Source organism: Zalophus californianus, chromosome 10 (assembly GCF_009762305.2).
Source record: "Zalophus californianus isolate mZalCal1 chromosome 10, mZalCal1.pri.v2, whole genome shotgun sequence".
NCBI lineage: Eukaryota > Metazoa > Chordata > Mammalia > Carnivora > Otariidae > Zalophus > Zalophus californianus.
This window is the reverse complement of record NC_045604.1, coordinates 20,224,027-20,248,270: the sequence shown is the minus strand read 5'-3', so window position 1 is coordinate 20,248,270 and position 24,244 is coordinate 20,224,027. Positions and strand designations below refer to the sequence as shown.

At 36.0% G+C, this 24,244-nt stretch overlaps 1 non-coding gene across 1 annotated transcript; it reads left to right on the top strand.

Annotated features, from left to right (window-relative positions):
• Positions 1–5,131: 5,131 nt before the first annotated feature.
• Positions 5,132–5,238, top strand: LOC113933824. The gene has a single exon (XR_003523519.1). It is a non-coding gene; the product is annotated as a U6 spliceosomal RNA (small nuclear RNA).
• The last annotated feature ends 19,006 nt before the right edge of the window (positions 5,239–24,244 follow it).

Sequence of the window (24,244 nt, the reverse complement as noted above, 5' to 3'; positions counted from 1 at the left end):
CCTTCTGAGAGTCTGGAATTTTGATATATGTACTAGGCAGAGAATGCCTGCCTATGTGAGCAGCTCCCAATAAAAGCCTTTAGCGCTGAGACCCCAAGAATCTTTCCCGGTACACAGCATTTCCTACATGTTACAATTCCTTGTCAGAGGAATTAAGGGTGTCCTATTGACTGCAGTGAAAGAGGACTCTTGCTTTCCTCTGGATGTGCCCCATTTGCCTTTTCCTTTTAATGAGTTTGCTCTGTATCCTTTCCTCTGTAATAAATCATAACCATAAATATAACTGTATGCTGAGTCTTGTGAGCTCTTCTAATGAATTACTGAAATTTGGGGTGATCTTGGGGACCCCAATACACCATGGAATGGAAAGCACAGGTTGTGGTAAAAGGTGAAGAATGCCTATGCCACTGTACCTAGGGAACAGAGATTGGGTCAGGATAACAGATTCTCTTAAAGAAGGCTGAGAGTGTTTTGGATAACCATCTGATGAAAGAGAACGAGGAAAATTTAGAGTAAGATGTTTGAAAAAAAATGAAATTTAAAAATCTGTATAGATTAAGAGATCTAACTAGAAAAATACACATGGTGTGCCAATGAGTACCCATAGCCCAGTTGCATTGGCAATCATGAGATTATAAAAATGCAGCTCTGTGTGTTTGCATGTTTGCACGTTATTCCAGCAGCTCTGAGTATCCTGTGTGCAGGAATAGTGGTTGAATTGTTTCAATGTGTAGGCTTTACTGATTTTAAAGTATTTAAGTATTTGCAATGTCATGTTGATAGGGACATTTTTAAGAAAACAGTTTATGTCCTGAGTTTTAGAATTTTAGCTTTCTGGGAAAGAAATCAAGGAAGGATCAGATAGTTATGTAGGAAGACGGAGAAAAAGTGACTGGTATCCCTGTGAGGAAGACTGGGGCAAACTACTGAAAAACAGCAAATTAGAAAGGCTGTGGCTGATGAGAAAAATTGAAATGGTGACTATAGTGCATGGAATGGTGGCCCTTCCAAAAATAAATCCATATCCTAACCCCAGGAGACTGTGAATGTGACTTCATTTGGAAAAAGTGCCTTTCAGATATAAGTAAGGATTTCAAGATGAGATCATCCTAGTTTATCCAGTAGGGGGGCTCTAAATTCAATGACAAGTACCCTTATACACAAGAGAGAAGATGAGGTTCTATGAAAACAGAGGCAGAGATTGGAATTATGCAGCCATAAACCAAGGAATGCCTGGAAGCATCAGAAACTGGAAGGGGCAATGAACACCTCCCCTAGAGACTGTGGAGGAATGCAGCCCTGACAACACCTTGATTTTGGACTTAAGGTCTCTAGAACTGTGAGAAAAAAAAAAATTATGTTATAAGCCACCAACTTCGTGGTAATATGTTACAGCAACCCAAAGAAACTAACACCGTGACTGTGAAAAGTATGATTAAATTGGACTGATGTGAAGTCAAAGACGTAATATAGAAGGTTATTGAATCTATCATCCATGTGGAGGTAGGTGTTTTCCAGAATAAAGACAGGATCTAGATAAGAGAAAAATACGACTAGGAATAAATAGTATGAAATACATCAAGAGTAATATATAACACATCATATGCAGTTCATTTATAATTAGAAAATATTATGCAAGTAAAAATTACATTGGAGAGTTTATGTAAAGAGTATAATTTTATTAATAATTGCTACTGTTTTATTTCAAACATCTTTTGCTTTGTAAATTCATGGGAAATACCTGAATGTCTTCAGTTTTACTCTAGGTGCCTAAAAATGAACATCCAAAAATTCCAAAATTGACATAATTGTTTCTTAAAAAAATCCTCAACTGCCCAACGCTGACTAGCTATGAAACTTTGGAGGTCAGGTAATTTCTTTGGACATGAGCAGGAGTTGCTATAACGGTGTCAACAGGACCTGAGGATTTAAGATATGATGTCAGGCACATTATAAATGGTGTTGGAACAACAACAAAAAAACCAGCCACATGTGTTGTATACCATGCTCTTGCCCTCAATTGCTTCTGCTGAAATATTCAATTCCTTTACTGCAGTCCTGGGGTGGGCAGTTGGGGATTTAAAGATAGGTTTTTTTTGAACTTCCAAGACTGTATTCTTTCCTCTTCACCAGATTTTCTTGAAGCAAGAAAGGAAGGTGCAAGTCAGTTATGCTTCTTCTCATAAAAATGAGGGTTGTCCCTGAGTTTGTGTAAAATGTCAAATGAGTGATTTAAATTATGAAGGGCTGCGTTTTTAAACCTAACAAATGATTGGTGGGGTCATTTTGTTTAATTGTTGTGGCATCTTTGAAATATCATATCATTTTAGAACTTTCCTAATCTATAAAATGATGTGATACATTTTTAACAACTCAGTTTTATATTTGGCCTTTCAAAAGCATCACACTTTTATGGTCCATTAGCTATATAGTGGCAATAACCAGAGATATTTTGTGCATGGCATAAGCTATACTCAGACTCTTTCATTTCACTTGTATAGGCTCTCTATAGAAAAAATAGATAAAAATCTAATGAGTAATTCTAGAAAAATATAAAATTAGTGGTATAATAGAAATAAATGCAGCAGGGTATGTATCCGTTTTTACTTTTTTCTTCATTATAGTCCAGTAATTATGCCAGCTTATTCTAACTTCCATGGCAATGTCCAACCGTTTGAAGTATAATTATCTTTATTAAAAAGCCATATACAGTTTTGCTATAAAATATTGATAGTTTTGTATTATTTCAGTTGATGTCTGTTTTCAATGCCTTGAAAAATAGTCATCATATATATAGCATAATGATTTTCAAAAATTAATTAAAACAACGTTGATCATAATGAAATCAATTAAAATTATTCGGTAGACATAGTATCTAGAATGATATCATGGTAACAATGAACAGTAACAATTATAATGATCTAAAATGACTAAGAATTACAAACCTATATACATTCCTATGTAGTAGATAACTGTGATAAGGAGATGGCTGAGCATCAGTTCCACAATATTTATTCCTTTATTGTAGCCTTCATTGTTTCAATATATTTAATCTGCCATATGCAAATGAAAGAATAAGCTAGTTTTACTTTTTTGATTAGTTATTTATATCACTTTGGTTGTCACAGAAAGTCTGCTCCATAATCAAGTTATTTTCTTCATCCTTTCCTTTCTTCCATCCGTGATTTTGTACTAAACAATTTATTCATGGTATCTGACATTTCTAGATATCTGATGCCAAATGGTACCATTTACAGCCCCAGTTGAGGAAAGCAGAATTAGTATGTTCAAAGAGAATTGATGGCATATTCTGGATCATGTGGCCAATCTGATCAAGCTGAATGGACTGAGGGTACACAACTGACTTCAAATCAGCCAATCCATTGTGTTTCCAACAACTTATAAGATAGCCTGTTTGAAATGAACTGGTAGAATTAAGACAAATTTGATTGAAAAAGCGCATTGCTTTCTCCTATGTGTATTTAAGAAAAACAATCTTCAGATGGGTACAAAGGAGCGAGTAGCTAAGAGCTAAGACACTGATTAGACATTTGCATTGTCTATAGTTTTGGGTTGTTTCCAGTTTGGAGCTACTGTATATAAAGCAACTTGAAAATTTTGTGTAGAAGTCTTTGTGTAGGAATAGGTTTTCATTTCTCTTGGGTCATGTGGTGATTTCTGGGTCCCTTTTACTGTTTATGTCCTGCCTATTTGCAAGGCTGGAAATTTCCAGCCACCATATACTTCCCTTTGATTCTGTCACAACTCAGACTGCTATGAACTGTTTGGGATTCTTTACTTGCTCCTTTGGAATGTACCTGGAAGCAGAAATTATTAGCAATTGTTTCCCTTCCAAGCAGGATCACAGCACACCATTGCCTACTGGCTGATATCTGAAAACAGTTATTATACACGTAGATATTATGGATATTATAAATATTTTCTTAAGGTGGAGGGATAAATCTTTTCCCTCTTGTTCCATCATGGCTTCAATTCTAGGCTAATATTTTGAACTTAGTTTAACCATCACCATGAGCAAGACATTGTTGACATTTTATCAATTGGAAAATTGATATTCAGAAAGATTAAGAACATTTCCTAAGTTCAAACCTCTAAGAAGTCTTTAACTCAAGATTCCAAACTGCATGTGTTTTATTTTATGTCCCTATGATTTTCTATTATCCTATCGTATTCATATTTTGATGAAAAAAAAGAGCACCTCAAGCATCGGTAAGAGTAGATATAAATTCTTGTCTGATAGCTTCAGATAGGTACCGTATCTATGATTGATTCATAAGTAGGTATGGGAGACACATGGAGCATGATACTGCCAAATATGTTGTTTGTGGAAGTATAAGTTGCAAATATCTTAGGATAACCTTGGGTGTTATTAAATAAAATTAATAGCCAACTTTAAACAAGAAAGTAGAAGGAATAGATCTGAATGTAGGGATAATTATTTTTCCAACATCTGTAAGACAATGCCTTCAGTCCAAAAATGAGAGCAGGGCAGTTGCTTAGAGAAGAGATATTTTAGGTAGTTTAAATATCCACAAGTAAATAAATAGAATGTGATGGCTAACTGCTAGAACTAGATAGGATGAATTAAAGCAGAGTAAAAAATGATTCTAAATGTGGGCCAGTAAAGGAATGGTTGTATGCCTTATATATGTTCAGCTCATTATCACATAAAAATTCAAACTAAAAATTGTTAGACAAGAGTAAGGTAATTTTTGTTTTATTTTACATAAAAGATATTAGGTAAGCAGTCCAAAACTGATATTGTGGATCTTCTGCAATATCATCAATGAATCAGACATTCCATCTCTTTATTTCACCATTCTAGTACAAAGCTCCCATTTTCAAGCTTTTATCCCATGGTTTAAGACTATAGTTCAAGAACTGCATTTGTGATATCCTCATTGCAGGAAGAAGTAACAGCAGGAGTATATAGATGGAGTGGGTTCACCTTAAATAGGCAAACCCAAACAACACTTCTGCTCACATGTAATTCACCAAAATTTGGTCACGTTGTCAGCTTCATGGAAAAAGAGACTAGAGAAATGTTGACTTTCATTAACAGCAAGCATAAGCCCCAAAATCTGGGCCTGGTATTAAAGAGAATAGGAGAGTACTCACTTTGGCAGCACATATACTAAAATTGGAATGATACTGAGAAGTTTAGCATGGCCCCTGATCAAGGATGACATGTAAATTCATGAAGCATTCCATGTTTTGGTTTTCTGACTTAAAAAAAAAAATAGAATGGGTGTTGGATTTTCTATGTCAATGTCCATTTCATTTACTAAAAGCGAAGGCCAAAGGTTGGAAGGAAGATTATAAACTTAATGTAGGTTGTCTTTTAAGTATTTACATGCTATCAGGTAATGTCTGCGGTAATTTCAAATGGATAACTACAAATGTGAATATGAAATATGTATATTGGAGATAATATATTATTTGCATAATATATTTGGAAATCTATTTTGTAGAAAGATGTATAATAAACAAGAGAGACCAAGACATTTTCAGAGGCACAGTGACTAATACTGATGAGTGACTTTGAGGTGGTGTAGAATAAGCAAATGTATTCTTCTCTATTCTGTTTGCAACTGTACACTAAACCTACCTAACAGTTTTATCTGCTCGAGCTGTATCTGCATATTTTTCAAAAGCTATCATCTTCTGTCATTTTATGAGCCTTCCCTACCACTTTCATTCAATTCACTCTAGTCACACTGGCCTCCTTTTTATTTTTTTAAACTTAACAAACTCACTGCCGCCTTCTACCACCTGCCCTGGAACTTTTGTTCTTGCTCTTGCTTAGGCTTAAGCCTCCCCTGTCCTTGTATCTTCATGGGTCAATTCCTTGCCTCCAGTGTATCTTAGCTCAAGGATCACCTCACATTAATGTCCTACATGACTGCCATATTTAGAATTACAGCCCTTCACCACAGCATTTCCTATTTTCCTTTCCTTTTTTTTTCCCTCTCTATAGCATTCATTACCACTTGTCATGCTATGTTATTTTTTAATTTGTATTTAATTTTTATTTTTGTTTAATGTTAACTATGTTTTATTCAATGCTTTATTCCCTATAATTTCCCATGCCTATATCACAAAATAAGCTCAGGTCAACTGTTCAGCTTATTCCTTTACTTAAGTGCATCATATAAAAATTTCTTGGGGTCCTATCCTAATAAGAATTGTATCCCTGAAGAAAGTTCTAGAGACTGTCCTGATTTTGAGCTGCCCATCTAAGAGAGCTAATTTGCCTCAGAAAGCTGGAACTATTTCAGGAGCTGAAGCACTGAAGTTCGTCTATACCCATGGACATATAGGTTTCTCTCTAATTCAGTAAACAGCATTACTTATCTTCCTTTGTTGGAGCCTAATTGTGTTAAAAACACAATTAATGAGATATATTACTTATGTGTGGATATAAAAGTTGATTAGACTCATAGAGGAATATATTTTTTAGGGTATCTCATTATAGAATTAGAATAAAAAGAGTATATTAAACAAATTTAATGCATGTGTAATATGTCGCTAATTCCCTGTGTTAGAAAAATTGATTTTAATTCAGAATTCTCAAATTGTGACAAGATTAGACCAGGGTACCTGGGTGGCTGAGTTGGTTGAATATCTGCCTTTTGCTCAGGTCATGATCCTAGGGTCCTGGGATCAAGCCCTGCATCAGGGCTCCCTGCTCAGCAAGCGAGTCAGCTTCTCCATTTTACTCTGCCCCTCCACCCTCCAGCTCATGAGCACGTGCTCTCTCAAATAAATAAATTAAAAAAAAAATCTAAAAAAAAAAAGTTTTGGCTCAGGTGACTTTTAGCCTTTAGCCTTTATCATATTATCAGCACCCTAGTTTAATGCACAGAAAAGCATTTGTAAGTGTAGAGCTTTCCATCAATCCATTTAGTAGGATTTTTTAAAAAAAATATATTTCTAAGAAATATTAATATCACAACAAAAAGGCAACACATTTGTGTTCTCATCTTATTTTTAGTGTATTCATACTTTAAAATGTTATATTCACCTCAAACTAATGATTTTCAAGTTTTATAGCTTTGTTTTGAAATTAGTTTTACTAGAGAGTATAAAAGTTTTAACTTGATTGAATATTGTGTGTGTGATTTATTTGGATACTGACTGAACTCCTTTTTCCAATTTATTAGAAACCTCAAATAATTTTCTTCAGATTAATGTAATAGTATTCATCATGATAAATTCATAATCATATAATAGAATCTTTTTGAGCACTGTTACTTTCTGATGCTTTACAAATATTACATTTAATTCTCACAACAAGTTGCAAATTAGATATTATTAACTTCTGTTTTAGAAGTGAGAAAGCAAAAACTTACAGAAGCTAAATAACTTACCTACTCTTTAAGTCATAAATCAAATATCTGGTTCCAAAATCTGCATTATATCTTCCCTCCGATTTCTTCAGAAAACACTTGCTTTCTTTGTTGATATATCTGAGAATGAAGTTACATTACAGTTTTATTAATACAGCTTCCAGGGACACCTGGGTGGCTCAGTTAGATAAGCTTATGCCTTCGGCTCAGGTCATAATCCCAGGGTACTGGGATCGAGCCCCATGTGGGGCTCCCTGTTCAGGGGGGAGGCTGCTTCTCCCTGTCCATCTGCCTGCAGCTCCCTCTGCTTGTGCATGCTCTCTTTCTCTCTGTCAAATAAAATCTTTTAAAAAAAAATTAGAGCTTCTAGGTACCACTGTGAAAGGACACTCTGAGGCAATGTTTTGTGTTCATTTAATTGTTTAATCTCAAAGATTATATATTCTTGTGTAACTAAAGCATTGTTTTCTGCCCCATGTCTCTAGGTCATTAAACTGAATAAACTTGTTAAAATTAGTTTACCACATAAGATGATAATAACTATTTTGATATTGTGCATGTTATGTTCATTTTGTATGTGTTTGGGAATTCGTACATCATTCCCATTTTGGGGTGTAATTTTATTGATGCCGGAGTTGATAATGGGAGTGGAAGTTTACATTAGAGGTGGCAGAAGTGATAGTAGAAAATGTCTCTATTCAAATTTAGTTTTGCTTAAACCATGGTTAGCTCAAGCAGGTTGCACTGAACTATTTTGGAGCTTCTGCCATCAGGATTTGATGATGGAGCCCAGGCTAGTATTTGTGATTTTATTTTTTCTAGGGAGCTATGACTATCATGAAACCGTGTATGCCTAGTATGCTTTAATGGTATTTAAGCTGTCACTACATGACAGAAATTGGCATCATTAATGCTGTTACACTTACATGAAATTTTTCTGTCATTTGTAATTATAACTTTCAAATATACTTGGTGATCTAGGATTTTTTTTTTTTCAAGTTTATGTTCTCTATACAGCTACCTGGAAAGCCTTTGAATTTAAATGCAACATAGTTGATAATGATACAAACTTCATTTCCAGGTTTCCCTTTAGGGAAAGTGCCTCCTGGATGATAGTCAAATGTGTTGTCTGTTGTAGAAAGGGAAGGGATGACACTTATAGGCAGAGATAGTTTTATATTTAATGCCAGGAAATGGAGATGATTTTACACAATCAAAAACGTATCACACTTGGAACAGTTTAATTAGAAACTGATATTAAGCAATTTGAATATCTCAAACGCAGGGAAGTTAAGATTACATTCAAAGCAAAGACCTGTGACAGGTTGGCATTTTCATTCTCCTGCCTTAAGCAAGAAAAATTTCAGCCGAGATTCTGACCTTAACATAAACCTCAATATAAAATACAATTCAGATACTGTCATTTCCTGAAGATTTTCAATTATTTTCAGGTGAAGAGAGGTTAAAGGTTTTTTATTTTTTGTTTTTTTTCTTGGTACTCTGTCCCCAATAGCTTATACTCTTCCTCCCCTGAGAAATAGAAACGAATGTAACTTTTTAAAAGTAGTTGAGAAGGGGAAAAGAGGAATAGTTAAGGAAGGGAGAGTATGAAAGTGAGAGAAAAGTAGGGAGTGGGTGAGAAGAAGGTGTATGTCTCTCTAGACAGACACAGGAAGAAACTGCAGTGTGTAAGGAGAGAGGCCTAAGGAGGCAAGTCAGAAGGAGAATTGGGGGAAACACCTTAAGGGAGTAGAACAGGGAAAGCAATGCAGAGGGAAAAAGGATGTAAAAAACGTTGTTGGGATTTGGGATTAAAACACAGGTTAATATTTAAATAGTTAATAGGATTTCTGTAATTGGGTTAGATAGATAATAGTTGGTGCTAAATTAAAATTACATATGTTCTTATTTTTAAAAACCTACAGACAATTTAGTACAATATAAATTCATTTTATAAAGCACATTCTTTTTAAAATTATTTTCAGTGTTCCATTCTCAGTGCTCTGTCCTCTTTCCCTTTCACCTTCTTATTCTTTAATGTACTTGTTTAATTAGCTAGGAGACATTAAAAAGTGTATAGTATTCAGTTATATTTGAAAAAAATGGTTAAGTAATTAGAATAGCCAAAAACAAATAAACAAACAAAAACCTAACTAGTTTTGACCTCATATAATGAAATGGATTTAATCTGGTTCAGCTAGAAAAGTAGGGTTAATTCTACACATTCTTTTAATTTTCTTTGCTTGTTTTTATTGATTTCCAAGGGCTGTTTATACATTTGGCTACTGCTGTTGTGTTTATCATCTTTGTGATTTACAACAAACATTAGTAAATGTTTTATGAAAAAAAAAGTATGCCTCCACGTTGAGTTGTAGGTTTGACAATAACCTGTATCATATGTCACTGAGATTGTATGTCTTGCATAGTTAGGACTGAGCATCCCTAAATCCATGCAGACTGCTTATAATCACTGAAAATTCCAAGTGAAAGGGCCATGCCAAGAAATTAATGTGCTTCATTTTTACTAGGGGCCTTTGAACTCTGCAAGGTCTCCTTTCTGGTCCTCTTCCCTGGTGGGCAAGTTTGATTCATAAGTAAGCAAAATGTTCCTGTTCGCTTAAACTAGAAACAGGCCTAAAGTAATTTTACCAGCTACCTCTCTAACTCTTTGGGCCTTCTTCATATATAAATGGTCTTCAGAGGCAATGGGAGAGATGCTTTCTCCTGAAAGGAAAGAGTCTGGGGGCCTTCCCTCTTATCTGCTGAGCTGCATGAGAGGTTTCAGGGAAAGAAAGGACCCTTATAGAAAAAGGAACCAAGAAATGTTCTCACATCCAAAGACTTACAAAGACCAATTGAGAAAATTCCAGGACAAGAGGAGTTACTGCTTTTCTTGCCCCTACCACATAGTCCAGGGCTACCTTCGATCTGAGTATTGCTGCTCCTTATCCTGAGAAAGCAGAAGGGACAGATGTGCTCTTCTGGAGTTCCTTTGATCAGATACAGTGCTGGTATTAGTGGTGGAAGTCATGATTGTAGAGGGCATTCAATAAATACAGAAATGAAAATACTGGCAGATAATAGGCAGGGAAATAAATTATAAATTAAAAAAAATGTTTTTCTATAAGAAAAAAATAACTTCCTCCTCTATCCATGAAGAAAATGACCCAATGTAATCAAAAGTTTCAGAGCTATTATAAAGTATTATAAAATACTGGGGTTCCCAAGTCAGTCAATGCTACTCAAAAATTGCACCAAAAATTGGTATCACTTTTGTATGGGTAAAGTCCTTGTTTGAGTTCAAACATAGCTTATATACTTGCTGTTATTGTCTCTTTTCATGAGCCCATTTGGCAAGTGGGCTAGTAGGGAAAGGTGGCTGTATGATATTTGAGAAACAGATCATTTTGTTTACTTTTGCTTCTGCAAAAGTGGGGTGAAATTTCATATGTTATGCAAATATTTCCTCGTCCTTCTGGTTGCATGCTATAGTCTATCCCATTATATCTTATGAAACTTTCTTCTCAACAATTTTCCAACTTCTTGAATCTTTTTCAAAGTCTCTGAATATCTAGCCAAAGCATTGATCCAGTGCATATTAATTGGTGATTATTCTTACCTATGCTTTCCTTACTTGAAAAGTAGACAATAATTTACTTTGCTTAGATTTTAACTGAAGGAAGGACTTCCTTACTTCTCTTCCACACAGACCTTCAGAATCACCTTGATCTAATAAGCAGGATATTACCAGCTGGTTTAACATATCACGTTAAGTCTGGGCCATTATGAAAAACACATTGCAAGTTATGCTTTGCCTAATTAAAAGAGGTGCCATTGAGGTGCCTGGGTGGCTCAGTCGTTAAGTGTCTGTCTTCGGCTCAGGTCGTGATCCTGGGGTCCTGGGATCGAGCCCCATGTCTGGTTCCCTGCTCCACAGGGAACCTGCTTCTCCCTCTCCCTTTGCCTCTCCCCCTGCTTGTGCTGTTTCTCACTATCTCTGTCACTATCTGTCTCTCTCTATCAAATAAATAAATTAAAATCTTTATAAAAAAAGAGGTGCCATTTCTTAGAACTAAAGGATAGCACATTCTGCATTTATGGGGCACTGTGTACTCAACCTTATTTGGTACACCTATAAATATCTTTTGTAAACCAGGTATATTTCCTCCTCCTTCAGTCAACTCAACATAGGAGTCTTACTGTAAGACCAGAGACAGTAGGTTGAGGGAGGGGTGTCAGTAAGATACAAGTAGGCATGTGGAGAATGAGACTCACATGCTTCTGCTACTTGTTTGTGCATTTAGGACTTCCCCCCAGCCAAAAAACTGATGGTAACACTCAACCCAATAATAGGTAGTGGCTAGGCATGTTCAATTAATTTGATTAGATCAATCAGATTATACTGAATTCCCACAAAGGGGAATTCAGCCTTCCCGGTTTTCTGATATCTCATGATCAAGTTTATGACTACACAGGGGTCAAAAATTACTTCTCATAGGGAAAGCAATAACTTGTTCCAGAAGACATGCTTTGCTATAAAACTGTATGAATTACAGTGGCTATCTATAGAATTTGTGTAGAATTTATAACCACCATGCACTCTTGAAGCCAAACATCAGCAGGGTCATAGAAGCCAAATGGCAGTTTTGTGAATACTTCGGCCTGAACTAATATGTAAAACTTCCCTTCCTAGGAGCTCCACTCAAAGAGAACTTAGGAGTCCAAGTGATCCGTGGGTTGAAGCACAAACCCAAATAGTATATATATTTTCTCCAAAGTCTAGAGATCCATCAATTGTAATTTTTTTATAGAGATGTAAGAAACAGTAAATTGCTCTTTTTCTTGGAGGAAATATCCTAACATTATTCGGATCACCACAGCTGATAAAGTAACTGAAAGACACTTTTATTTTCTGATAATTTATATTCTACATACATATGTATATTAGCAAGCAATTTAGGATATTTGCACTTCTTAAACTTTAGGACATAGCAGCATGATGTCCTAAAATGAAATCATCAATGTAACAGATCAAAAAAAAATGTTTCATAGACACTTCAGTCTGAATATGATCTAATGCTTCAGAATTGATGTATTTGAGATTTATGATCCTGAAGGTACACTGCTCTTCTTGTCAGGTAAAAGCAAAAATTTATTTATAAGAACAGGAAAATAATTCTCCAGGTCACTGTGCTGCATAGGAGATAAAAGAAAAAAAATCCCCGTATTAAGTTACACCAGTAAGAAGACTATATATGGAACAACATATGGAATTGGAGACAAAACTCATTAAACTTATAATAAATTCCTCTCCCTTTCCCTAAGAACTGTCTTCCATGAATGCATTCAAGAAAGTTAAATGGAAGTGAGGATGACCACTCCTGCATCTCTAATTTGTTTGATACTGGCCCCAGTCAATGTCATCTTCCAGAAACATGGTAATTTGCTACTTGATTTGCTGTTTAGGTAGGGAGAAGGTCATATGTGTTAATTGGTTCTCTCTTCAGTTATAACACTGACTTCACAGGTTGGGAAACCATTGTGAAGATCATAAAAAAAGCTAAACAAATTTTGTTTCTACTACAAAATCAGGAATTCGGGGAGTAACAGGTTGGTAAATATAGATTCCTCTTGAGCTTAACATGAAGTAGATTTTCATCAAAATGGTATTCTCTTTTTTGGAACAGTTTCAGAAGAATAGGTATTAATTCTTCTTTAAATGTTTGGTAGAATTCCCCTGGGAAGCCATCTGGCCCTGGGCTTTTGTTTGTCGGGAGATTTTTTTTTTCTTCCTTTTTTTTATTATGTTATGTTAATCACCACACATTACTTCATTAGTTTTTGATGTAGTGTTCCATGATTCATTGTTTGCATATAACACCCAGTGCTCCATGCAGAACGTGCCCTCTTTAATACCCATCACCAGGCTAACACATTCCCCAACCCCTCTCGCCTCTAGAACCCTCAGTTTGTTTCTCAGAGTCCATAGTCTCTCATGGTTCATCTCCCCCTCCGATTTTTTCCCCCTTCATTCTTCCCCTCCTGCTATCTTCTTCCATTTTTTTTAACATATAATGTATTATTTGTTTCAGAGGTACAGGTCTGTGATTCATCAGTCTTACACAATTCACAGCGTTCACAATAGCACATACCCTCCCCGGAGATTTTTGATTACTGCTTCAATTTCCTTAGTGATTATAGGTCTGTTCAGGTTTTCTACTTCTTCCCGGTTCAGTTTTGGTAGTTTATACATCTCTAGGAATGCATCCATTTCTTCCAGATTATCTAATTTGCTGGCATATAGTTGCTCATAATATGTTCTTATAATAGCCAAACTATGGAAAGAGCCAAGATGTCCATCAACAGATGAATGGATAAAGAAGAAGTGGTATATATATAGTATATATATATATATATATATATATATATATATATATACGATATATATATATATATATCGTATATATATATATATATCGTATATATATATATATATATATACAATGGAATATTATGCAGCCATCCAAAGGAATGAAATCTTGCCATTTGCAATGACATGGATGGAACTGGAGGGTATTATGCTGAGTGAAATAAGTCAATCAGAGAAAGACATGTATCATATGATCTCACTGATATGAGGAATTCTTAATCTTATGAAACAAACTGAGGGTTGCTGGAGTGGTGGGGGGTGGGAGGGATGGGGTGGCTGGGTGATAGACATTGGGGAGGGTATGTGCTATGGTGAGCGCTATGAATTGTGCAAGACTGTTGAATCACAGATCTGTACCTCTGAAACAAATAATACATTATATATTTAAAAAAAAAAAAGAAAAGGAGAAGATAATAGGAAGGGAAAAATGAAGGGGGGGAACTGGAGGGGTAAATGAACCATGAGAGACTACGGACTCTGAGAAACAAACTGAGGGTTCTAGAGGGGAGGGGGGAGGGGGATGAGTTAGCCTGGTGATGGGTATGAAAGAGGGCAAGTACTGAATGGAGCACTGGTGTTATATGCAAACAATGAATCATGGAACACTACATCAAAAGCTAATGATGTAATGTATGGTGATTAACATAACATCATAAAAAATGGTATTCTCATGAGACATTTCTAAGTCTCAGTGATGAGTAATATCAATGATATCATAGAGATCTAGGAATTTGTTATAAACAGTGCTCGATAGTCTACAAATCATTTGGTATTTAATTCTGCCAGTTTATCTTAAATGAGTTGAGATCTCTTTAAAGAAGACTTGGAGAAAGATTCACAGGGGCTACTTGTAAAATAACTGCAAATTTCATCTTAAAGAGTTTCCAGGTTCTATTTCTTTCTTTTTTTGAAAAAAGATTTTATTTATTTATTTGAAAGAGAGACACAGCGAGAGAGGGAACACAAGCAGGGGGAGTGTAAGAGGGAGAAGCAGGCTTCCCGTGGAGCAGGGAGCCAGACGCGGGGCTCAATCCCAGGACACTGGGATCATGACCTGAGCCGAAGGCAGAGGCTTAATGACTGAGCCACCCAGGCGCCCCTCCAGGCTCTATTTCATTAAAGGCCCATAGCGTGGTATGTGAACTGACCTGGGAATTGGATTTGGATGAGGAATTCTCATTGTTATATTTACTCAACTCATGACCTGTTCATTATACCTGAATATTCCCTCTTATATAAATCCAGTGGATGCTTACTAAGCTGCCTACTGACTTTTGTCCCAGTAACCCTATGGTCAATTATGCACAGCCAGGAGAAGCAAAATGGCTGCTTTTCCTTACCTTTTTTACTCAAGTGTCTATCTGTTATTATACATTCAAATCACTTTTCACTCCTCCAGTATGTCTATATTCTGCCAGGATCATATTTCTACTTACTGTCTTATCAATGGCATTTATCCTTTATCTCACCTGGGACAAAGGGTCAGTTTCTCATTAAGAAGCTTCAGGTAACAAAGAATTCCCCATGGGGTAGAAACAGTGAACATTCTATTCTGGTCATAGGTTTTAGGGTGCATTCCCTTTTAACCATTTCAAGTCTGAAATAAGTGGTTTCACTTGTCTTGGTAAAAGTCTCACAAAACCCCTGTCCTTCATTCAACACACAGCTAGTGGAAAGCTACTTTAGAGGGAAGCTGCATAGAAGTGGAATCACTGTTTTGTTCTCTGCTGATCTAGCATAGGCTCCCTAATGGCAGAATTTATAATTAAGCAGGTAGGAGTTATTGGCTTAATTGCTCTGTACCCCCTATCTAGATCTATCTGCAATAATTCTTTTCATTTTCTCATACCTTTGATTTTTCTTCCTCTAGTTCTTCCCTGTATTACCATTAAAGAAGCCCACATCTTATGTGTACAGGTGTTGCCCAAAGTTTGTCTGCTAATTTTGTATGTGACAGAATAATAAATCCTCTTCAGACCTATAAATGGGAGGCATAAAAGGATGTGATGGTAAAAGAAAGAACTCTAGATGGAGAATTAATGGTCTAAATTCAAGTTTCAGCTCTGCTTCTTAGTATCAGTCTTACATAATTTAATCCCTCAGATTCTCCATTTTCTCATCTGTAAATATGAATAATAATTTGTTTCTACTACAAAGCCAGGAACTCAGGGAATAACAAATTGGTAAATTTAGATTCCTCCTGAGCTTAACATGAAGTAGATTTTCATCGAAATGATATTATCATGAGACATTTGTAAGTCTTAACTCTGATGAGCAAGCTCCAGTAGTATTGTAGAGATCTAGGAATTTGTTAGAAGCAGAGCTCAGTAGTCTGCAAATCATTTGGTATTTAATTCTGCCAGCTTATCTTAAATGGGCTTTTATAGGAAGCAAATGAGACACTGTTTGTGAATGTGCTTTGTAAATTATAAATCACTAAAAAAGATAATATTTTGTATAGCACAAATTGATTTTTTTGTGCTTGTGAGTTTATTGGAAAAGTTTATTTCTGTGAAGTAACTATTTTATAATAACTTACCTTTGCTACTAACATAACAAACAGGCTTACCTGGGAGAAACAAATTACCAAAATATCTTGAATGAAAACACTTCCAATTTAATGTATTCTAATGAACTCATCCTTATTTTATAATGCTTGACTTTTGAATCCTAATCTTTCATCTTCAGATTAAATAGAAGAAATCTTAAGAGAGAAAAAAATAAAAAAAATTAAACCTGTTTCACTTGTATTTTCTACATTAAATAATTAACATTTTGCAAGAATCAGTCATTACAAAGCAAGTGCATGTCTTTACTTTTTAGCTACTTTCTTAAAGTTGGTTCATTACTGTTAACCATTCATACCAAACTGGAGTGTATGTTTGTTCAAATTAGATTTGAACAAAGTTTAGTTTTATATTTTATTTCTAGATTTTTATATTTTAAAAAGTTTGTTTTTTATGATACTAAAATGAGTTTAAAATAATCATCTATGTGGGGTGCCTGGGTGGCTCAGTCAGTTAAGCATCTGCCTTTGGCTCAGGTCATGATCCTAGGGTCCTGGGATCAAGCCCCCCGTTGGGCTCCCTGCTCAGCAGGGAAGTCTGCTTTTCCTTCTCCCCATGCCTGCTCTCCTGCTCACTTCCTTCGCACCCCAAAAAAATCTTTAAAATAATCATCTATGAGATAAAGTGTACAGTTTAATTGTTTCCCTGTTAAATAGCATTTTTGAGAGTAACCTCAAAAAGAAATGACGAGCATCAATTATGTTAAAAACAACAGTTTAAAGAAATTTAGTTTTTGTTATTGAAATGAAATTGGTATAAATAAGTTTCAGATGTACATCATAATTTGATATTTATATAACTAAAAAATGATCAGCATAAGTATAGTTACCATCCATCACTATACAATTTTTTTCTTTTCTTTTTAAAAATTTTTTTCTTTATTATGTTATGTTAATCACTACATTACATCATTAGTTTTTGATGTAGGGTTCCATGATTCATTGTTTGCGTATAACACCCAGTGCTCCATTCAATACGTGCATCACAATTCTGGACTTCAAGCTCTATTACAAAGCTGTCATCATCAAGACAGTATGGTACTGGCACAAAAACAGACACATAGATCAGTGGAACAGAATAGAGAGCCCAGAAATGGACCCTCAACTCTATGGTCAACTAATCTTCGACAAAGCAGGAAAGAATGTCCAATGGAAAAAAGACAGTCTCTTCAACAAATGGTGTTGGGAAAATTGGACAGCCACATGCAGAAGAATGAAACTGGACCATTTCCTTACACCACACGTACACTTTTTTTTAACAACCCAGAATACATATTTAGATATTCAGATGTAAGTGAAGAGCCATGTATAGTGAACATTGTGTTACCTCTCCAATAATACCACACAGCTCTCTTAGTTGGCTTAGAATAAGAGCATTGACTGAGAACTGCTAGTGATTTGGGCTTAGGTCGAAAGTTGGCACCTCATGATTCTAAGCCAATCTCCCTCCCAACATTTAGTTCAGAAACCATGCCTAAGCCAATTGTTGCATTGTATGCCCCCAATAGAAGTTGACATGTGACCCTATTTATATCAATAATGTTCCTCAAACAGGGTAATTTTTGCCATCTTGAATAACTATATACAACATGACTAGTGCATGTCCCTTGACAGAATTGCAACTTTTCTTATTGTTTAAAGCTTTTTAATGTAAATATTTTTCTAAATTCAACCAAAGGTTTTCAAAATAATATACCGTATAAGAAATGAGTTAAAATGATGTAATAAATATGAAATAACCTTAAAAATGGAAACAAAGACTCAGGAAATATGTGAACACAGAACAGTGATTTCAACTGAGATGCATTTAACATGTGAATATAATGAATGAATGCTGAATATTTTTAGTTATTAATTTAACATTATTTAAGCTCTGCTCAAAAGAACATGGCCCACCTTGAAGGAGGGAATAGTCTACTTTGGTAATTTTGTATTATAAAATGTGATAAGTTTTATATAAAAAAAGGGGATCAAGGCATTATGGAAGAGTAGAGAAGGATTTTCTGCCTGCAAGAGGGAAAAACAGAGAATATTTTAAAAGGTAACTTGAATTTAATCAAGAACTATGGAAAGTTGAGGTTGATTATCATATGAACTAGTAAGAAAAACTTAAAAAGACCTTATATCATCTGTAGCAACCAGAACAGTAATACGTAGTGATTTCTGATGTTGGCAAACAGTTTGTTTTGACTGAATAGGATGCTATGGTGAAATTAAGGAAGTTGAACTTGGCAAGGTAGTGGGGAGAACCACATCATGAGCAAGTTATTATTTTAACCTGAATGTGATAGTATTCTCTTGGATTTTTTAAGAAGTGCAGACCTTGTCAGATTTGGTTTTAGAAATTTAGAAAGCATACTTATGAGCATTTGATAGTAGGGGTAAGATACGAGTGGTTAATTAGGAAGTGATCACCATTTTCCATGCCATAAATAGTAAATATGTGAACGAGGGTAATAAGTCAGAGCTCTGGAAAGATACTCAGAATTCACCCAAGCTTTTCCTGTGAATGAAAACATTAAAAAGAAAAACAACAACAAAAAAAGGAGTTGGGGAATAAGGAAATGTTCTGTAAGTAGGCAGAAAACTGGCAGGTTTGTTTCAATATAACATTTAGTAACCCTTTAGTTACTAAAAGGTAAGTTTTCTCTCTTCACTTAGTGCCCCACCATTAGCTTATGAACTACTCTTAAGTATTCAATTTCATTTTCTTTTTTCTGATATTTTTGTTCCTTGCTGGAATCATGATTTGTGTATGATTTTTAAAAGTATCAGTTAGCTAGTAGATAGTTCAGTGCAAGGTTTTCCGGGTATAACAGTCTGAACTAACATATTGCTACAGCCCACTCCCAATTCTCCAAATCATTGGAGTCTGTGGAGATTCTACAACTCTAGCTAAACTACTTTTGTCAGAGTTATTGAGTATTTCTATTTTGATCAAATCCAAGGTATTTTTTTTTAATCTTTGTCATATTTGACTAGTTAGTAACATTTGACAGAATTGACTATTTCCTCGCATTTAGAAATCTACTTCTTGTCTTTGCGGTAGTTTCCTCTTCAGCAATCCCTCATGCCTCACTGACCACCATTCTTAGACTTTCCCGGCATCTCTATTTTCTAAATGATGCAGATTCTCAGATCATAGGTATGCTCTTCTCTATTTTTTTCCCCTCTGTTATCACTTGAGAGTTATCCCATTCACTTAAATACCAGCCACTTTCACATGTATAGCTACAGCCAAGATATTTTCACTGAGCTTTTGATATTTCCACTTGGATGGCTCATAGACTTCTAAACTTAGCCAAGCCAAAATTGAAATCTTTAATTTTTGTCCTTTAAAGTCTATTTTTTTGCCAAGTCTCAAGAATTGAAATAATTTCTCCAGTTTATTGAAGTTAGAAACTTTAGAGATATTTTGCATATTGTCTTTTTCCTGATCCCAGATACTCAAGCAATGATTATTGGCCAAAAGATATATTTCACAGCTAGCTATTCTTACCTATCACCTTTCTTCTCACCTAGACAGCCCTGCTAACCTAACAGTTCTTATTACTAATGCATTTTCTTTCTTCCCCACTATTTTACGCAGAGTCTACAGTGAAAATTTGAAAATAAAATGATTTATTCTCTATTCACTTCTTTCCTTTGGTGGTTTCTAAAACATTTGTGATAAAATACAAATCCTTTCAGTGACTAAGAAGATAATGCATGATGTGCTTTTTACCTACTATGTTCAGCTTCACTATTCCTCTTTTCTGTTTATATTCAAGGCACACAGTCATCTGTCATTCCTACTATACCCAATCCTATTCATTACCTCTTGTATTTTTCAGTTTGTCTCTATGCCCCCAAAATACTCTTTTTCTTTATATGAGTTTTCTCATTCTTAGTACTTCAAATCGTGCACCCTCTCTTCAGTCAACCCAACACAACAAAAGTACTACTCTTACTCTCTCTTGTAGCACTTTGTTATTTTCGTGATTAACATTGCATACTACTTGTATTCATTGCATTATGTGTCTGTTTATTTGGTTAATGTCTGTTTACCACACTGAAACGTGTCAAAAAGGAATAGAGACAGACATTTATTTAAGGTGACAAGACATTTTGTTCTCAGTATAAAACTAAGACTGACCTCATTTCCACTGAAACAAAAGGTAGGAGGCTTTTTAAATGCTGGATGTGTAAAAGGAAAAGTACTAAAGGGTTTAGGAGGGAGGAGTGGAGGACGGAAGGAGAGGCTGGTCAATGTGATCAGGCCGTCTGCTAATCATGGCTGTTTGAAGTTAGGCTCCTACTCTCCCACAAAGACCAGGACAGAGAAGTTCTGTTCTTCTCAGTGATTTCATTTCAAAGGGATGACTCCCAGGTCTTTGAAAAAGGCATTTTTGGGTTGCAAAAAATTTACATCTTGATGGGGCAGAAAAAGAATTTATAACTGCAGATTTTCTAAAGTAAATGCTCTGAGGAAAGGGAAGTCAGAGGTCTGTCATCAGATTTTGGCTGGAACAAACACTAAATTCTTTTAGAAGCGTTGTGCTTTCTCAGCCAGGTATTTTAAGGAAACTGGAGTCATCCTCAGGATAAGACCTTTTGCTGATAGTACTTATGCTAAAGTTTGGCCAAATCTCTTTGTGTGTGTGTGTGTGTGTGTGTGTGTGCGCGCATGTATTCATGTGTACAAGCACGTGTGTGCAAGTATGAGCAGGGTGTTGGATGGAGTCATTTGGGCCAAGAGTTTGCAGTTCTCAATTCCTTTTTTATTCAGGGGAGATGGGGGGATCTCTTATTTGCAGAGCAATTATTAATAATCATGTCCAGGTTTCTGAGAAGGGTCCAGTCTTTGCTTCCAACTGTGTAATTTGGGAGGGGTCAAATTGCCAGGTGAGGCAACTGGTGACACAGCTGTTCCACAGAAGACAATGATACACTCATGAGACAAAAACATGAACATTGGGAATAATGTAAAGAATCCAGGTCCCTTAAGGAGTCTCCTAAGACATTCCGTTAGTGGAGGAAAGCATTTAAAAAGACAGTCAAACTGGTCATTTTCTGTAAGTTGTGTTGGCTGCTTCTCAGACATACACCTCTGCTGTGACTATTTCTTGACAAACATTTCTGTGACTGTTTACAAATTTGCAGCCTTGGGAACCCACCAGTGCCTAAACATCTTTAGATGCCAATGCATAGACTAAGACATGCTTGTTTTATAAAGTCATTTTGTGAAGCTCAAATATTTCATGGTTTAATGCAAATAGTTTGTCCTAAGTTAGAGATAGATTGTTCCAATTCTAGGCTAACTTTTCTAACACAGTTTGTAATCTTATAGTGTATCTCCCAATATAGAAGAAGGCTGAAATGTTGATGGGTAAGATACTGAGAATAGAGTGCCTTGTAAGTTTAGCCTGAGTCAGTGACTTTCTCAAAGACCTGTTTAAGCCTACTCTAGCAATCGTTTATTCAGGAGTTTAAGGACCATAGTTTCCAAGATATTTCATGTTTCTAATTTTCACTTTGAGAAGTTTGTTTTAGATAGCCACTTGAGAGACAACATAAGCCACAAAACAAGCGTCAGTAAGGTGGGTTGAAAGTACTTGGTATGCTTTACGACTACATATAAAATAATATCCCTTAAGAGCATAATAGCCTTGGTTGCTACCTCTAGTAGTTGTGCAGAATCTTGAAGGGCTAACTGGTAGTAGGATCCAAAGGGAAGGTCATACCATTATCTCCTGATTGGGTATTTTGGTCCCATTTAACCAATTTCTTTTGCTTGTATCCTATATCAAATAAATGATATTGATATCACAGGGGCATTAAAGGAAAAATGGTGTCCATAAAGGGAGTTTGGCCCTTAAAAAAATTTCCAGTTTCATGAAAATAGATTTCACCTTGCCATAGAGATGGAGAATTTACTGTGTCCCACAGGGCAACTATATTCATTAGACGGACTGCTAGTAAAACACCACATTCTTTGATTTAAAGAGGCCATGCTTAGTCCCAGTCTTGAGAGCAGTTAAGTTTACTACCGTTCAAGAGGAGAGACCTATCTTGTTGGTGTATATATTTCCTGCCCGAGCCAAATCTAAAAGCATAAGTGGGACGATTATAAAGGGGATACCAGTTTTAGAGCTGGGGTGGGCGACTGTGAGAGCAATGAGTAAACCAGTGTGAAGACCTTTTCATCTGAGTTCAAGGTTGGCTTTCCAATGGTGATATTTCCAGAATACCAGATCTCCTATTTGTAACTCTAGAGTCTGAGGAAGGTGACCTTGACTTTGTGTTGATTATAGGACTGCGTGCATCAAATTAATCCCTGACTGTATCTCTCAGCATTAGATTGAAATCCTCTATTAGTGAGGGTGAGTAAAGCATTCTCATGGTCTTCCTGCAATGATTTCAAAAGGGGATAATCATTGAGGAGGTAGGAGTAAGGATTTTAGTGTCATAATCTTTTTTTTTTTTAAGATTTTATTTATTAGAGTGAGCAGAGCAAGAGAGAGCCTGAGCAGGAGGGAGGGGCAGAGTGTGAGGGAGCAGCAGGGAGTCCAACTGTACTCCTGGCTCCATCCCAGGACCCTGGGATCATGACCTGAGCCGAAGGCAGACACTTAACTGACTGAGCCACCCAGGATCCCCTTCCTATGTAATTTTGCTAGTGAAATGTGACCCTCTGTTAGTAGACATGGTAGAATGAATACCTCAAATGGGGAAAATTCATTCTAAGAAAACTTTGGTAGCTGATGTTGCTGACGTGTTTCAGCAAGGAAAAGTTTCTAACTATTTAGAAAACATGCAGGTTAGAGTGGGTACATATTAGAAATACGTATGTATTGGAGATTTTTTGGCCAAAAGAAAGAATTTTTTCTAATAATTGACTTAAGTCCTTAGTTGAATGAGTGTTAGGGTGAATGGTCAGGGGAACTTGGAGAGGTAAGATAAAGTGGCATAAACAGAAATGGGAGGAGTTGGGGATCTGTAGAAAGAGTCTTTAATGGAGTACAGCGAATTTTGATATCCCAATTCATGAGAAGATCCTTTCTTAATAAATTTACTGTGAGAGTACAACTGAAAAGAGAGTTGTGCTGATCTTTAACAGATCCTGTAGAAATGGTAAAAGGCTGAGGAAGAGGCAAATCATGAGGTAAATTATCAAAATCCCTCACTGGTTAAGTTTTGTGACTTTAGAGAAGGCAGGCAGGAAATAAGGTGGTGGTGAAGGGAGAATGTAATACTTCAGTGTTGATGAGAAATGTGAAGTCTCCTTCAACTTCTAGAGCCATTTCCCCCTGTGAATTTAATGGCAGTTGAAAGCTGGTCCTCTTGAGGACCAGGCAGTCCTGAGTTCAGTGTCCCTTTTCCTTACAGTTTTAGCAAGTGTTGCAAACAATGGGAGCCCACAATTCTGGAGCTTGCTGTGGAATACATTTTTCAGGTTCTCTAAACGTTGGTCTTACTTGATAGTAGGTATGGGCTGCATCCTGGGTTTCATCTGCAGGAGATGGGGGCCCTGGTGAACTTTATGCTTACAGAGGGTTGAAGAGCTGGAGGTACTGCTCGTGGAGAATATCCTGGGAGAAAGGGTGCAAGGGAAAGCTCAGATAAGAATATGAAGGTACTGCAGGGGCTCTAGGGCACTTACTGAGTAAGATTTTTTTTCTGAAGAAATTGTTTAAAGAGCCTTGACAATTTGAAGGAGGATTTGAGTTAATTTAGTCTCTCTCTCTCTCGCTCTCTCTCTCTCTTTTTTTTTTTTTTTTTTGCTTCTTCATACCAGGCGGAGTAAGCAGACCACTGTATATCTAAGAGTTTCATTTCCTTTTACTCTAGGGTTTCCCTCCTCTTAAGCAGACTAATTTGGAGATATCCCAGGAGCCT